Source organism: Giraffa tippelskirchi, chromosome 14, assembly GCF_054371585.1.
Source record: "Giraffa tippelskirchi isolate mGirTip1 chromosome 14, T2T-mGirTip1v1.2.pri, whole genome shotgun sequence".
Taxonomy (NCBI): Eukaryota; Metazoa; Chordata; class Mammalia; order Artiodactyla; family Giraffidae; genus Giraffa; species Giraffa tippelskirchi.
Window position 1 is genome coordinate 59,040,421 of NC_137288.1, and position 16,366 is coordinate 59,056,786.

The window sequence follows — 16,366 nt, forward strand, 5'->3', positions numbered from 1 at the left end:
GCATTCTTTGGCATTGCCTTTCTTTGGGATTGGAATGAAAACTGACCTTTTCCAGTCCTGTAGCCACTGCTGAGTTTCCCAGATTTGCTGGCATATGGAGTGCAGCACTGTCACAGCGTAATCTTTCAGGATTTGAAACAGCTCAACTGAAATTCCATCATCTCCACTAGCTTTGTTCGTAGTGATGCTTCCTAAGGCCCACTTGACTTCACATTCCAGGATGTCTGGCTCTAGATGAGTGATCACACCATTGTGATTATCTGGGTCGTGAAGATCTTTTTTGTACAATTCTTCTGTGTATTCTTGCCACCTCTTCTTAATATCTTCTGTTTCTGTTAGGTCCCTACCATTTCTGTCCTTTATTGAGCCCATCTTTGCATGAAATGTTCCCTTGGTATCTCTAATTTTCTTGAAGAGATCTCTAGGTCTTTCCCAGTCTATTGTTTTCCTCTATTTCTTTGCATTGATCGCTGAGGAAAGCTTTCTTATCTCTCCTTGCTATTCTTTGGAACTCTGCATTCAAATGGGTATATCTTTCCTTTTCTCCTTTGCTTTTCACTTCTCTTCTTTTCACCGCTATTTGTAAGGCCTCCTCAGACAGCCATTTTGCTTTTTTGCATTTCTTTTTCTTGGGGATGGTCTTGATTCCTGTCTCCTATACAATGTCACGAACCTCCATCCATAGTTCATCAGGCATTCTATCAGATCTAGTCCTTTAAATCTATTTCTCACTTCCACTGTATAGTCATAAGGGATTTGATTTAGGTCATATCTGAATGGTCTAGTGGTTTTCTCCACTTTCTTTAATTTCAGTCTGAATTTGGCAATAAGCACATGGTATCAGACCCTAATCTTAGGCCTTACACCACAGAGGTCCTCTTGCTGGTGAGGCCCAGCTTCCCCAGAGTCCATTTCCAGTAACACAGCCACAGGCTCCTAAGAAACAATGCTAGCCAACAACCAAACCAGGTCAGGAAGGGCCGTGTCCTGAAGGAGGCCCCAGGGCCAGCATCTCCCCCCTACCCAGAGCAGCTTCCCCCTTTCTGGGCTAGGGTAGAGACTGGCTGGGCTTCCCTCGTGGCTCAGCTGGTAAAGAATCCGCCTGAAATGTGGGAGACCTGGGTTCAATCCCTGCATTGGGAAGATCCCCTGGAGAAGGGAAAGGCTACCCACTCCAGTATTCTGGCCTGGAGAAGTCCATAGACTGTATAGTCCATGGGGTTGCAAAGAGTAGGACATGACTGAGCGACTTTCACTTCACTAGAGACTGGCTGATCCAACTCCAGTTGAGAAAATGCACTTCCCCCACCCTCCCCATTAACAAGTCTACAAGGCTTTGTTCACTCTGTGTGCGTACAAATATTACCTGCTGTATTTTTTTTTTTATCTTACTTACTTACTTATCCCTGGGAATCTATCTCAAAGCTGCCTTTGGAAACTCCTAAGTAGGATATAATGCGTGGATTTCAGCATCTGCTGGATAGTTTGCCATGTAGTTATTCCCCAGTCTTTAGAATGCGGGAAGAAAGAGCCAAAGCAGAAACATGTTTAACCCAGCAGCAGCCTATGGAGGGGGGTGGGGAACGCGGGGATGGGGAGGAGGGAAGGGACAGAGGGAGACACAGAGTAGGGGGACCCAGGGCAGTCTTCGTGCCCGCTTCTTTCAAATATTTGCTGAATGAGCTCTGTCCACATATCCCCAACAACTTTATTTACCGTGGCCAGGAATGCCAGGCACTGTGGGCGGGGTAGGGGGGAGTGTGGAGTGGGGGTCCCCAATCTCCGAGATCGATTGTCAGATGATTGATCTGAAGTGAAACTGATATAATAATAATAGAAATAAAATGCACAATAAACATATTGCTCTTGAATCATCCCAAAACCATCCCCCAGCCACTGGTCCGTGGAAAAACTGTCTTCCATGAAAACAGTCCCTGGTACCAAAAATGTTGGGGACAGCTGATATCGAGGGAAGTCCAGAGGTAACTATTTTGTGCATGTGTGCTAAATCACTTCAGTCATGTCTGACTCTTTGTGACTCTACGGACCATAACCTGCCAGGTTTCTCTGCCCATGGGATTCTCCAGACAAGAATCCAGGAGTGGATGTCCATTTCCTCCTCCAGGGGATCTTCCCCACCCAGGGATCAAACCTGTGCTTCTTAATTCTGCTGCACTGGGAGATGGGTTCTTTACCACTAGTGCCACATGATGTCAAAAATGTTCTCAATACAATGTTTAAAGAGTATTTCAAAGAGAAGAACATAAAACTTATTTTATAATTCTAACTATGAGTAAGGGTAAAAATTAAATGATAACCTAGAAAACTGGAAGCCCTTAGTAATAACTCTGTAGTGGGTGGGACTGTTTGATTTTTCCTTTTGAAAGCAAACAAGTTATAATAATAGTGTTTGGATAACTGTAAAATTTTGGTATAACTATAGTTTGGGGGTAACTGGTAAGAATCAGAAACGATAAAACATGTGTTCTCACCCTCTGAATACTAATGGTTCAGTTAAGATATAGCTTGAATCCATCACCAAAATACCTCTTCACTGAAGGAAGATGAAGGGAGTGCTGGCTTAGCTTGAAATTCAGGACTTTTCTGGAACCTGAGATGGCTGCCGGACGGAGGAAGTGCTGGAAATAGACACAGATCCTCCTCCAACTCACCTTCTGATCAGGCCAGGTCTCCAGAGGTGATGGGCTTGTCCCTACTATCTTTTCTTCCTTCATGGAAGACCACCCGCACCCCCATCATTAAAGAGCCAGAAATTGCATCACTGGACCCAAAGCACCCCAGGCAGGACCCTGCAGGAGGACCAACCAGCTGCAACCAGGGGCCTCCCAAGTGGCTCTGGGAACCTTTGGGGAACGGAATGAGGTTCAAAATGTTCTCCTGAGCTCTGCTGAGCTCTGCCCTCTTGGCACATTTTTTTCAAAACACACCCACACCTTGTCACCATGCAGCGAGGTTTCTTGAGAACCCAGGATCGGGGAGAAGTGGCAGGAAGCTCAGGGTTGTATCATCTCTGTTCTCACGCCTCTGGTAATGCCACAGAGAGGGTTACCAACTGTAACTGGGAGGAAGCAAGTGCATGAGGACACGGCCCTGGGGTCTGCAGAGCATTGTGGCTCAACAGTCGAGCACAGATGCGGGGCCAGGCCGGCCCCACAGCTCTAAGCCCTGAGGTCTCCTCCGGTTTCCCCTAAGCCTCCAGCCCAGCTTCCATGACCCGAGTCAACACCACTTCCCTGCCCGGCTCCCTTCCCCAAAGCCCACCACTTCCTGCCCCGGGATTAGTAGGTACTAGCACACACTGGGGCTTCCCAAGAGGAGACCCTCCACGATGCATCTGGGCAGAGTATTTTATCCTACATTATGTTATGTTATAGTCTCCAATAATATATTCCACAGTACTATTATTAGCACCAATGTTATCTCTATTAGCTTTACTGTGGCTAGCACTATTATTATTTCTAATAGTATTATCCTCTCTAATATTACAATGCTCTCCATCATTATTTTTATTATCTCCAATATTATTATCATCTTCAATATTACAGTTCTCTCCAATATTATTATCTACAATGAGTGGGGTAGTGGCTGTAATAAAAGATTTCTGGGTGTATATGGCTGCAAAGGTCAACCAAGGACAAGTCTACGCTTGAGGGGGCAAGTACATTTGGATGGACAGGTCAGAGGTCAGGGAAGTTCAGGGTTGAGTGTGGACTGTGAAGCTGTGAGCCATGGGCAGGAATCAGCAGTGTGGCTTGACAAGTACAGGGACTCTGGGCAGGAGGCCATTGCAGGGACATGAGCGGGCCTGGATGAGGGGACAGCTGAGGTCCATGGCTGTCATTACCACTTCTGCCCAATGCCAGTTCCCCTGTGATCCTGGGAGACACTGTGTGCCATGGAGGAAAAGTGTTGGAGATGGGCAACTGCCTCAAACTGTTCTGGGAATGAGAAAGAGTAGAAATAAGTAATGAACAGGCAAAATACAAGATAAATTTTAGAAGACAGAAATGTTAGAGCTAGGAAGGAATATTGTGTGATTCCAGTTAAGGCTTGAGTCCACAGATAGAGATACCAAGTCTCATGAAACTGCAGGATTTCCTAAACTTCGTAATGGATCCAGGATTCAAAACCAAGATCTGTGAATCCCCAGACCGTGTCTGTCCATGCCCCTTGCTGCCCCTGGTGTGGTCCCAGGTCCAAGGCATGCTGCTGATTGCCATCCGTCTCCTCCACAGGAATATGAGCCCCGTAAGAGCAGACATTGTGTCAGTTTGTCTCTCCAGCACCTAGAACACTGCCTGGCACATAGCAGATGCTCCTCTAATGGAACAGAATCCAGTGGGTGGAACGGAATGGAAAAGAAGAGGTGAAATGGATGGACTGGAGGGAATGGAATGGAATAGAGTTAGTAAAGCTGGAATTAGAATTCTGGAGTCCTGACCCCCACATAATGGTACAGGCAACAAAGAAGCCCAAACCTCCTCTCTCCCACCCTCCCACCTGAGGGATATACCACTTCTGTCTCCAGCCAACCAATCTCTACCCCCAAGCAAGTAAGGACAGGGTCTCTGACACCGGTTGGGGTGCAAGGAAGAAGGAGCCAGTCTCTTGCCTCGGGGCTGGAGGACAGAGAATGAAGTCTGTGTCCTCTGCAAGACCAGCTTTGGGACGTGAAGCGCAGTTGGTTAACCACAGGTGGAGAGACAGACCCTGATCCAAGTTGAATCTTTCGCCATAGTAGCCCAGAGAGCAGAAGGAAGGCTCAGGAAGTGGAACTGAGGGCTATCCCCTGAGCCTGTAGTACAAAAGTTGTCATGGGTTTCCAGCCATACTAGGAGACACCTGCAGAGAGGCCTGCAGCAGGTTTAGGTGAGAGCTCTCCAGTTCACTAAACTCTATTTCAATCCAGCAATCCCACAATATCTACTAGACAGCCTGGAGGAAATCGGATCCTCGGGTTTGCACGTAATTCAGATGAAGAGCAGAGACATTCACCGCAACCACAGTACAAGCCCTGGGCCTCCCTTGCGCTGGGAGCACACCTTCGCAGCACCCACATATTGGACCACTGTATTCTCCTGACACGGGATCTCTGACCGCTGCTGCTCCTGCCCCCGTTGTGATCTGCCCCAATTCCGTCACCATTCACAAGCTGTTAAGTCTTTATTACCTTAAACCTGTTCCCACTTGAAGACCCCAAGCTAGACATGCCATTGATGTGAGTCTTGTCAGCAACAGAATTCCATCAGAGCCTTTGAGGTTGAGATAGACAAGGGCTCACTGTCTAGTCTTCACAGCCCTGATCTTTTAGGGCGGTAGTGGGGACTGCCTGCCCTGACTCTAGGAGTCTGTGTGCTCTCTACTATTTACCACGGGCCTTGTCTCACGTGTCCATTCATCTCTCCCTTACAACCAGCTGCACCAGCACGCACCACCATCACACTGCTCCCAAGCAATCCTGTGATCTCTCACTGCTGTGTGCCCACTGGTCCCATCGGCCCTCCTTGGCCTCAGAGCATCTATCTGCCCATGACTTGGCTATTGGCTTTCAGGTCCTTGTCCCTCCAGCCTTGCTCCCAACTACACCAGCTCTGACTCCCCAGCCAGTTGCCCACAGCCCACCATCCAATATGGTACCCCTCTCCATGTACCATGGAGAAACTAGCCCATCAACCTCCACTTGCTCTGGCAGGAGGGGTTTGGGGTGAGAGAAAAAGAGCCAGCAGGACAACGGGATCTTGACTACGAATTCCATTTCTCCTCCCAGCTCTGGCTATTTAAACAGTTAGAAGACAGGCTTTGTTGACTATGTGTGTGTACACATATTAGCACACTGTCATCTAGCCTACTTATCCTCGGGAATTTGTTTCAAAGCCGCCTTTTGGAAACTCCTAAGTAGGATGTAATTAGGAGGATTTTATGTTCTGCTCACTGTCTGGTAAAGTAGTTTATTCCACAAACCCCTGGCAGATCAGAGAAAAAGAAGATGCATGAAAAACAAGGCTGCTCTCTGCTCACTGTCCCAGCCTCGGCTGAGGAAGCCGCCTTGCCTAGGCAGCGTCTGTGTGAAGTTTCTTAATGTCTAAAGTTTATGTTCTCAACTCGGGTTGTTAGTATGAAAGAAACAGTCTGTAAATGGCATTTAAAAGCAAATTGGATTTTCTTCCCCCAGCTGATACAGCCCTCGGTTCTGCTTGCCAGAGGACGCAGTTTACTTCTCATCTGAAACAGCCATTTGTCATGTGTCAAAGGATCTGAAATAAAATTCCTTTGTGTACGACTGTCTAATAAAGAGGTTCTTAACGTTAATAATTTACTCTAAATGCTGTTCACACATTGTCTCCCTCATACCTTCAATCTGAGTCATGGAAGCTGGAGGGTGTACGAGGATTTCTGAAGATCCCGAATATGTGTTCTGGAATAACATTCACACCAAACACCCACCTTCTTGCTATGCGAGACCAGTGACTCCATTTGCAGATGTTAATCTGGGTCAGGAAAGCTTCTCCCTTGGAGGGCAGGAAGCCTAAACCCTTGGAATGCAGGAAGGGAGAGAGCAGGAGCCTGGTCTGGAACAGCAGACGGAAGGGCAGGAAAGAGGCGCCTGGACACTGGACACTCAGCAGTGTTGACTGGGGGATGTCATGTGCTAGGCACTCTGCTTACCAGTGGAGCCACAAGCACAAACCCAAAAGATGCTTCACCTTCCAAGCCTTTCTGGAATGAGATGGGGAACAAATCAATGGATTAATTGACAAATGTAGTCAGACCTGTTCAACTTTGTAAACACAGTGTATACATCACCTGTCTGGCCCTCCTCACCCCCATGGATCCCTTTCCCCGGGCTGCTGTTGCTCCTTGGGCACATTCCCTTTAGTGGGTGTCCTGGTCTGGAGGGCTATAAAAGATTAGACCACGAACAGTTCCAGAGCCTGGGAAGTCCAAGACCAAGGTGCCAGCAGATCCAGTGTCTGGTGAGAGCCTGCTTCCTGGCTTAAGGGTATTCTCTCATCACATCCTCACAGGGCAAGAGCAGAGAGATGGAGAGCAAGTGCTCATGTGTCTCCTTAGGAGGGCACTAATCCCATTCACAAGGACTCCATCCTCATGACCTTGGTGGTGGTTTAGTCGCTAAGTCGTGTCCAACTCCTGGGACCCCATGGACTATAGCTCACCAGGCTCCTCTGTCCATGGGATTTCCCAGGCAAGAATACTGGAGTGAGTTGCCATTTCCTCCTCCAGGGGATCTTCCTGACCCAGGGATTGAACCTGTGTCTTCTGCATTATAGATGGTCTCCTGCATTGTAGGCGGATGCTTTACCGCTGAGCCACCAGGGAAGCCCTCTCATGAACTTACCATCTCCAAAAGGTCCACCCCTTAATACTAATACTTAATACTATCACAATGAATTTTGGGGACCCAGGCATTCTGGACGTAACAGACTGAACAATTCAAAGTTAAGAACTTACCTTTCTGTCTCTGCATCCCCAAGGTCTAGCACAGTGCTTATCAACTAGTCTTTGAGCAGACGGAAGGCCCAGCACCTGCTCTCAAGTCTAGTGCAGGATGCAGAAACCAATGGGAGATCACAGAGCAGGAGCTCAGGCTAAGGAGATTGCAGGGATAAGTCATCTCAAACCTCAGGCTTCCAGCAGCAAAGATTTACCCCTTACCCATAGTCATGAGCATTGCAGATTGGCTGTGACCTTCACATCAGCACCAAGGAGGAAGGAGCAGCCGCCATCCCAGACAAGGAGGCCCCATGTCAGGGGGAAGAGAAATAGCAGAGTAACAAGAGGGTTTGGGAAGCCTCTGCTCTGAAGTGACCCATGTCACTCCTACCCACATTTCATTGTCCCAGGTCTCACCCAGCCTGACATCAGATGACCAGGAATGTCCTTCTCCCTAGGATGGCCTGGGAGGTAGAGGGCAAACATCCAACCACAGTATGAACCACCTTAGACACTGTGACAGCAAGACACCATGGGCCTTAGTGATCCGTCAGGGCCACAGCACTTCAGCTAAGTGGAGTATAAGGAGTCACTTGCTTCAGAGCCCAGAAGAGTGTCCTTGGGTGACGACTGCCTGTGCTGGGTCCTCACCACAGGGAAGTGTCCCCAAGAGGCTGAGTGGAGACCTATGCGAGTTCCATGTTTCCAAGGATGGAAGAAGCAGCATCTTCTGGACCCAGTCAGATGCTGGAGAGTCACTGGGTTCATTCCAGCCTAAGTGTGCCCAGTCTCAGAAGACGGCAGGCCATTGTCACACGGCACTCACATTCTGAGAGGCTCAGTGCTCACGTCCCTCTCCCAGAGGTTGGGAGGGGACAGCCAAGGCTGGAGCCCAGCAGGGAGGCAGAGACACAGACCCTCTGCATGACCTGCTGGGAGACCATGGTTGTGCTCCTCCCAGGCAAGTGTATCGGTCACACCAGACACCTCCGTGCCCCCTTCCAAGGAGAACTGGCCAACGCAGAGCCCCCGCTGACCACGCTGCCTGCTCTGTGCTGTGGGACTTCTGTTCCTGCCTGACGGGACCAGTGGTGGGCACCCTGCCTGAGGGCAGACCTGTCTTTGCAGGGACAGTGACCTGTGAAGAGCTGGTGTGAGATGAGAGGGACTCTCTCTTAGGGTTTTGAACCAGAGACTAGTGAGAAGTGGCCCGTGAGGGAGGTGGAGCAAGGCAGACTCGCATTAAGCTGGCAGCATGAGGGAGCACTGCGACAAGAAAGGCTGTTGGTGGAGAGCGAAGACTGGAGAGGGTTCAGAGATGCAGAGAGAGAGACTGAAGACCACCCCTGGCCAGGCCGTGACAGATTTCAGTTCTCAATCCGGTTCAAACGTGACTCGACAAAGACCTTTTGCTCCTGGGTCAGGCTCTGCCTCTTACAACCAAAAGAGTCTAGCGTGGACACACCGACCACATATCCAGGGTGTGAATCAGTTGGGAGTGGCACCGAGCAGCATAAGAAGTGCCAGTTGACATACGACCTTTCCCAAATAGATGAATCCACAGGGGGAGGGGACCTTTAAAAGAAGAAAAATGAAAACTTTGACATACATGCAAAATACAATGGCACCCTTTATAAATCTAAAGATACATAAGTAAGGAACATTAAAGTGGACCATTAAATTTTACTAACAAAGTAACCACTTTATTTAGGTATTTATAACCTACTGTAGACATGAAAAAGCTGAGGGTGGCAGTGGGACTATTAATGTGAATACTTTTTCCCAAATCATAATTTATTTTTCTATCTTCCTTTTGTTGTAATTAGATCCATTTTTAGTTCCTACTCTTACTTATTTGTATCAGTCTTCATTTTTCATCAATCTTGAAAAAGGATTGTCTATTATAATGGCCTTCAAAAAAGAAAATAAGCTTTTGGTTTTATGAATTAACTGTTTTTTGTTTTCTATTCAATTCATTTGAGCTTTCATGTTTATTAATTCCTTCTGTTTATTGTCTTTGGTTTTCTATTGTTACTCTCTATTGAATTTCTTGAGTTGAAATCTCAAGTTATTTATTTTCAGACTTGGTGTTTTCTAATTAATGGATCTAAGGCTTTAAATTATCTTCTGAATACCCACACTCTGTGTGTTTTGATATATTATGTTCTTGTATTTATTCTAATAATGTGTGATTCTCCTTGTGATCAACTCTTTAACAGGGCAATTATTTAGAGGGCTCCATTATTTAAATGTCAGATGCACAGATTTTATTTTTGCTATCATTTTGCTGATGATTTCTCATTTTATTGCATTATGATTAGTGAATATGACCTTTAGGTATCGTAGTCCTATTTTAAAATGTATTGATATTTTACTTGTGACCTAACACATGGCCAATTCTGTGACTGTTTCATGTTTGGAAGGGGTTTGCATCCTCTATTTGTTCAGTTCACAGCATACATTTTATATTTCATCAGCTTTGTTAATCATGTTATTTGTATCCTCTACACCTTTACTTAGTTGTCTTATTGCTCTAGTTTATTGATCTGTCAAGAAGCAAGTTAGTCTCTATGATACTGTATTTATCTATTTCTCCTAGTGGTGGTGGTGGTGGTCTAGTCGCTAAGTCATGTCCAACTCTTGCGATCCCATGGACTGTAACCCACCAGGATCCTCTGTCCATGGGATTCTCCAGGCAAGAATATCGGAGTGGGTTGCCATTCCCCTTTCCAGGGAATCTTCTCAACACAGGGATCAAACCTGAGTCTCCTTCATTGCAGGCAGATGATTTACCAACTGAGCTATGAGGGAAGCCCATTTCTCCTAGTAGTAGTATCAATTTTTGCTTTATTTATTTTCAATCTTTTCTGTAATGTGCATGATGGTTCATGATTGTTTGATATCATCTTAATAGGGAGTTCCTTTCAACAATATGAAACATATCTCTTTATTTTGTTTGCTGTTAATATTGCTTTTCCTGTTTCCATTCTATGAGACTTCCTTGATACACATCTTCACATCTTTCCTTTTGTTTTTAATGTTTCCATTAGCTTTATATGTGTATCTTTCTGTAAAAATTCATGAAACTAGATTTTTAAACAATCAGTTTGAGAGTTTAACTCATTCACAAGTGTTATGATTGCTGATATATTTAGAGCTATTTATATAATGCCTCTATGAATATTCTATTTATCATGTTTCTCATTTGGTTTGTACCTATTTTTCTGCCTTTTGGTAATTTGAGCAATCTTCATTTAATTCTATTTTTTCTAATATGTTTAAAGTTATACTGTTTCTAATTTCCTAGTGCTTATCCTTAACATTCTGTCAGTAATACCCTGTATTTACATAATACTTACAAATGTTCGTATCTATATTCACCCCTAACGCAAACTAAGAACAAATTAGCTGCCTCCCCCTCTGTTCTTCCCTCATCATCTCCACCCTATATTCCACTTTTGATAGTACGTGAAATGTTTGTTCTGTTTTTTTCTTTTTAAGCATTTTTTAGAATAAGCCACAAGTTTTATTAACTTCTTTTCACTTTTTCGTGTCTTCCCTATAGATTCATTATTTGGTATTTGGTTGCATGTGTGATATTCAGTAATGGGGACCCATCTCAATTTTATTCAGATATATTTTGAGGAAAAATAATTACATGCTCTCATCCTACACACATTGACAGTTATTTGAAAGAGTTTAGAAAGTGATTCCATGAAGGAAAATATATTATTTTGTCCACTTTATCATCTAGGAAAGTTTGGCTTTGTTTCACAAAAAGTTCACTAAACCATTAAAATGTATTTTTCTCTCAGGTAAAAGAAAGCCCAAGGAGAATCAGTCCAGGTCTAGCATGGCTACTGCATGGTGTCAGGAACTTAGCCTTTTTCTATCTTGTTGCTTCACAGAACATGGCCTCTGTTCCCAAAACTACCTCCTGGTTTAATATGGCTGCTAGGACTTCAACCATTACCTCTCCATCAAGGCAGCAGGAAAGAAGGCAGATAATGAAGCGTACCCCATTCTTTCAAGGAGACTTCCCAGAATATACTAAATCTATTTATGTCTATAAATTATGCCTAGCTGCCAAGGAGGTTAAGAAATGAGGTGCTTTGTTTTTTTCTTTTTAAGTGGATGACTATGTGCCTACATTAGGGCATATCATAGTGAAATTTAAGAATATTAGGAATCAATAGAAGGTCCTAAAATGTTGTAGAGAATAGAATAAGATCACATTAAAAATAAAGGGTCACATTCAAGTGACTTGGAATTAAATATCTACAGCAATACTGGAAGTTAAAAGAAACAGAAGTAATACCTTTAAAAGCCTGTGGGGATGAGTACCTATCATACAACATTGAGAACTATATTTAATGTCTTCTACAGAGTCGGACATGACTTAGCAATTTAGCAATAACCTATAATGGAAAAGACTCTGAGAAGAATATATATACATATCATATGCGTGCTAAGTCATTTAAATCGTGTACAACTCTTTGCACCCTATGGACTGTAGCCCACCAGTCTCCTCTGTCCATGGGATTCTCCAGGCGAGAATGCTGGGTGGGCTGCCATGCCCTATATATATATATATATATATATATATATGTTTATATATATTTATATTTATATATATATATTTATATATATATATCTGAATCTCTTTGCTGAAACTAACAGAACATTGTATATCAATTATAATTTTTAAAAAAATCTGTGAGAAAATGCTCTTCGAATGAGAATTCTTTATCCAATCATACCCTCCGGTGAGAGGTTTTTGTTGTTATCGTTTTTTTTTCATCTTTCATAGGAGGCTACTGAATGATGTAGTTCACCAAAATGAAGAAGTAAACCAAGGAAAAGAGAGACATGGGACCCAGGAAACAGGAACCCGACCAAGGAAAGAAGTGAAAAAAGCTTTCAGGGTAATAGCTGATACAATAGTTAGCACATTTGAACATACTGAGAAGAGATTTTCATGCTTGTAGGAGAATTTGAATATGGGCTAACAATTTTGTGCTAACAGGTATACAAAACTAAGGAAATAGAAATGAAAACCAGCATGAATCCAGAGGGAAGAAAAAAGAATTATAATCATAACACACTACATGTCTTAGCTGTGAATAATATTATATAGTCATACTAACATAAGCACCCAATAGTGATTTTCACCAGAATTTGTGATAGAACTATATTGGAGGATGGGGGAAGGATAAGTGTATGTTTGTGAGGGAGGAAATATGCAGAGAGACCTAAAAGCTAATTTTCCATAGTCGAAAGTCAGTAGATAATTCCTAAAACTGAGAAATCAAGAAATAGCTGCATATACAAGAAACTGAGAAATATAGACATAAATAGCAGAAGAAATAGCCAGAACCATTGAGAGTTTTGTCATTTTGGGGAGTAAGAATTTAGAATGGAGAGAGACAGAGTAAGCAAACTGGCCTTTTATTTCTAGTAATACTTTTTGTCTATATAAATATAACAATATAAATCAAATATATTTAGATAAATATATTAACACCAGGCAATTTGGGGTTACTTTTCCTTTGTTGGCAGGGGAGGTAATGGGGAAAGGAAGGCATCTTACACACTAGCCAAATACAATAATTCTTCTGAAGAAGAATTGGAAGGCTGGTAAATGTTCTGAGTCCGTACTTGTCTAATATGGCTTCATTTTACCTCACACTTGAATGATAATTTATGTTCAAAGCCATTTCCCCTCAGAGCTTGGAAAATATTGCTTCATTATTTTCTTGTATCCAATTTTGCTGATGAGGAGTATGGTGTCAATCCAGTTCTTATTTCTACATGTAGTGAGTTGAATAGCGTCCCCCCCACCCCACAAAAAAAAATATGTCCATGTCGTAACCCCCGGCACCTGTGAATGTGATCTTCTTTGGAAAAAGAATGTGTGCAGATACAATTAAGAATCTTGAGATCTTTCGGGATGGACCTACCCAGAGACTAGCATCCTTACAAGAAAGAGAGAGAACACAGAGAAGAAAGCCATGTGAAGATGGGAGCCGAGGCTGGAGGGAGGCAGCCGCAAGCCGAGAATGCCAAGGGTCTCTGGGAGCCGTGAGAGCCAGGAGACAGGCATGGACGGGATTCTCCCACAGAAAACCCAAAAGGAACCAAGGCTGCCAACACCTTGCTTCCCGACTTCTGATTTCCAGAACTGTGATCATTACACTTCTGCTGTCCTAAGACATCCAGGGTGTCACACTTTGTTATAGCAACCCTTAGAAACTCATACACATCGTATGTCATTCTTTTCCTCTCTGTAGGTTTTTAGGACTTCCCCCGCATCTTCAGTGTTCTAAAATCTCATTGTAACATGGCTATGTTTGTGGCGTTTAAAATTATGCTGGCCATGCAACAGCCCTTTAAATCTTAGGACCTATGTCTTTCTTTGATTCTGGAAAATATTCCTTCTATAGAATTTCCTCTCCCTCATTACATCTACTTTTTCCTTTTGGTACTCCTCACTTATATGTTATCTGTGTTGATGAGCTTTTCTTTCATACTTTCTACCTCCTTACCTTTTATACTGCATCCCTAGAGAAACACTTGCCTTGATGTTTCAGCAGTTTTTCTTCCTTCATTTGTGCTCATTTTGCAATTCTGTCCAACAATTTTGAGATTTTTAAAATTTCAACTAACAAAATTTTAATGTCCATGATCTCTAGTTTTCTGATTATATAAATCCAGAAGCCCTTCACGTTTTAGATAATATTTTTGGTGGGAAGAAAGTTACATGTGTCCTCAAAATGTCTTCATCTGGTACCTTCTTTGCATGCATGCTAAGTTGCTTCAGTCGTGTCCGACTCTGTGATCCTACGGACTGTAGACCTCCAGGCTCCTCTGTCCATAGGATTCTCCAGGCAAGAATACTGAAGTGGATTGCCATCCGCTCCTCCAGGGGATCTTCCCAATCCAGGGATTGAACCCACATCTCTTCCAACTCTTGGATTGGTGGGTGAGTTCTTTATCACTAGCGCCACCTGGGAAGCCCAGTACCTTCTTTAGACCTTCATATTTCTAATCAGGAGAAGAGTCCAGAACTTATCTTCTGATTCTGATATTTGTTGCTAACTGCACCCTTGCAAGGATCCAGGGAATTTGCTGAGCACTTAATTATCTTATTGAATATCCACAGCAACCCATAGGATGTAAATATTAATAACCCCATTTAATAGATGTGCAAGCTAAGGCAGGTAAGAGTTACTTGCCTCTGATCTTAACAGCGCTAGCCAGCAGTCAGATGGAATTTGAATCCAGGTATGGCTGACTCCAGAATCCAAGCCCTCTTAAGTCATGTTTCAGATCCCATTTCTAGATATCAGTTTGGCATTTGTTAAAGGAGTAGTGCAGAGCAGGAGTTCCAACTGGGCTTCTCACAGGTGCCCACAGAAGCCTGGAGAGGACACGCTGGAGGCATGGTCCTGGGGCCCTGGGACTGGGGGAGGGGTCAAGAGGCGGGTGGGAGTACCCACCACGCTCAGGGTCAGAGGCAGTAGCTGGAGTACCCCTCTACCCTGTCTGAACCACTCGCCAGGCAGGCACAGGAAAAGCACGAAAAGGCAGAGCAGGAAGACTGAGAGCAGAGTGGGGAGGGGGCGGTAGCCCCCCGAGGCCTGGGCAACCCCAGAGCTGGAGCCCTGGGGGTAGGCCTGTTCTTCACCCTCTGGCATCTGGAGACTTGTTTAAAACTACTGGCCTGCCCCCTCTTTCAGCCCCACCAGAGAATCTTGATCTTATTCAAATGAATGAAGCACAGGCAGAGGGTGGGAAGCAGAGAAGGCCCTTCGGAGCGCGTCCACAGCCCTGTTCAACCAGACAGTAGTGGGGAGGTGAGCCAGGCCGAATATCTCCTCCACCCCCCCTTACTAGTGAGGAGCCAAGGCCAGAAGGAAGGCCACCAAGGCTCACCAGGTCCCCTTCGGGCTCCACCCCTGAATCAAATCCCTAGGAGGGTGCCTTCGCTCTAGTGGGTATCGCTCTGTGCAGAGACAAATGGGGGAGTGAAATCTCAGCTTATCAGACCCTGTTTTTCAAACTCAAGTCCCATTTCCCTATTGACCCACAGGAACATCTTGGAGATTGTTAATCTTCATTTCTGATTGATTTTCTGTCAATATTTCCCTGACTCCTCCCCACCCCAGCCTTTCCATCAAGTGGTTAATGAGCTGTAAACAAACACTTGGATGTGGGAGGCGGGTGGTTTTCCAAGAAGTCTTTTGAATAGTGGCTCAACCTCCACGACTCCAACACACAAGCGGTACCCTCTGGTTCTGCTATAGGTGGGTGGGCGTGTTTAGTTTTTCTCACTGGGGGTCCCCAAGACTAATGAAGTGAGGACAGTCCCTCCTCTTCCTGGGGAGGGAGGTAAGTGGCAACTACCCAAGTTGAAGGCAGTGCATTGAACAAGCCGAAATCGCTCGTCTAGGCCTCTAACCTCCCCATAGCTGCTTCTCCCAGTTAGGGGTTCCAGAAGAATTAACTATACAGGATGTGGCTGAATCCAGGATCACAGGATAGGCAAGTTTGCCTCCTGGCACCCAGGTTTAGCTGGGATTGAGCCCAGAAGTAGGAGGAGGGCAGGACAGAAGATGAGATGGTTGGATGGCATCACCAACTGGATGGACATGAGTTTGAGTAAGCTCCAGGAGTTGGTGATGGACAGGGAAGCCTGGTGTGCTGCAGTCCATGGGGTCGCAAAGAGTCAGACACGACTGTGCAACAGAACTAAACTGAACTGACTGAGCCCAGAAAGTTTCAACCTGCTCTTTCCCAGGGGTGGGGAGGCCTGGGTGGGGCATCTCGGGGGTGTCCCAGGTACCAGAGGTTTTGGAGGTCCCCAAAGATGACAGTGGACTGGGGAAGACGA

General features: G+C 44.8%; 1 long non-coding RNA gene across 1 annotated transcript in view; it reads right to left on the reverse strand.

The window, feature by feature from the left end:
* Positions 1-16,366, reverse strand: part of LOC145534213 (uncharacterized) — a 41,801-nt gene that overhangs the window by 23,561 nt on the left and 1,874 nt on the right. The window contains exons 2-3 of the long non-coding RNA XR_014074347.1: positions 7,492-9,048; positions 6,466-6,738 (exon numbers count right to left, since the gene is read on the reverse strand). This is a non-coding gene — a long non-coding RNA (uncharacterized LOC145534213). The remainder of the gene's footprint in view (positions 1-6,465; positions 6,739-7,491; positions 9,049-16,366) is intronic.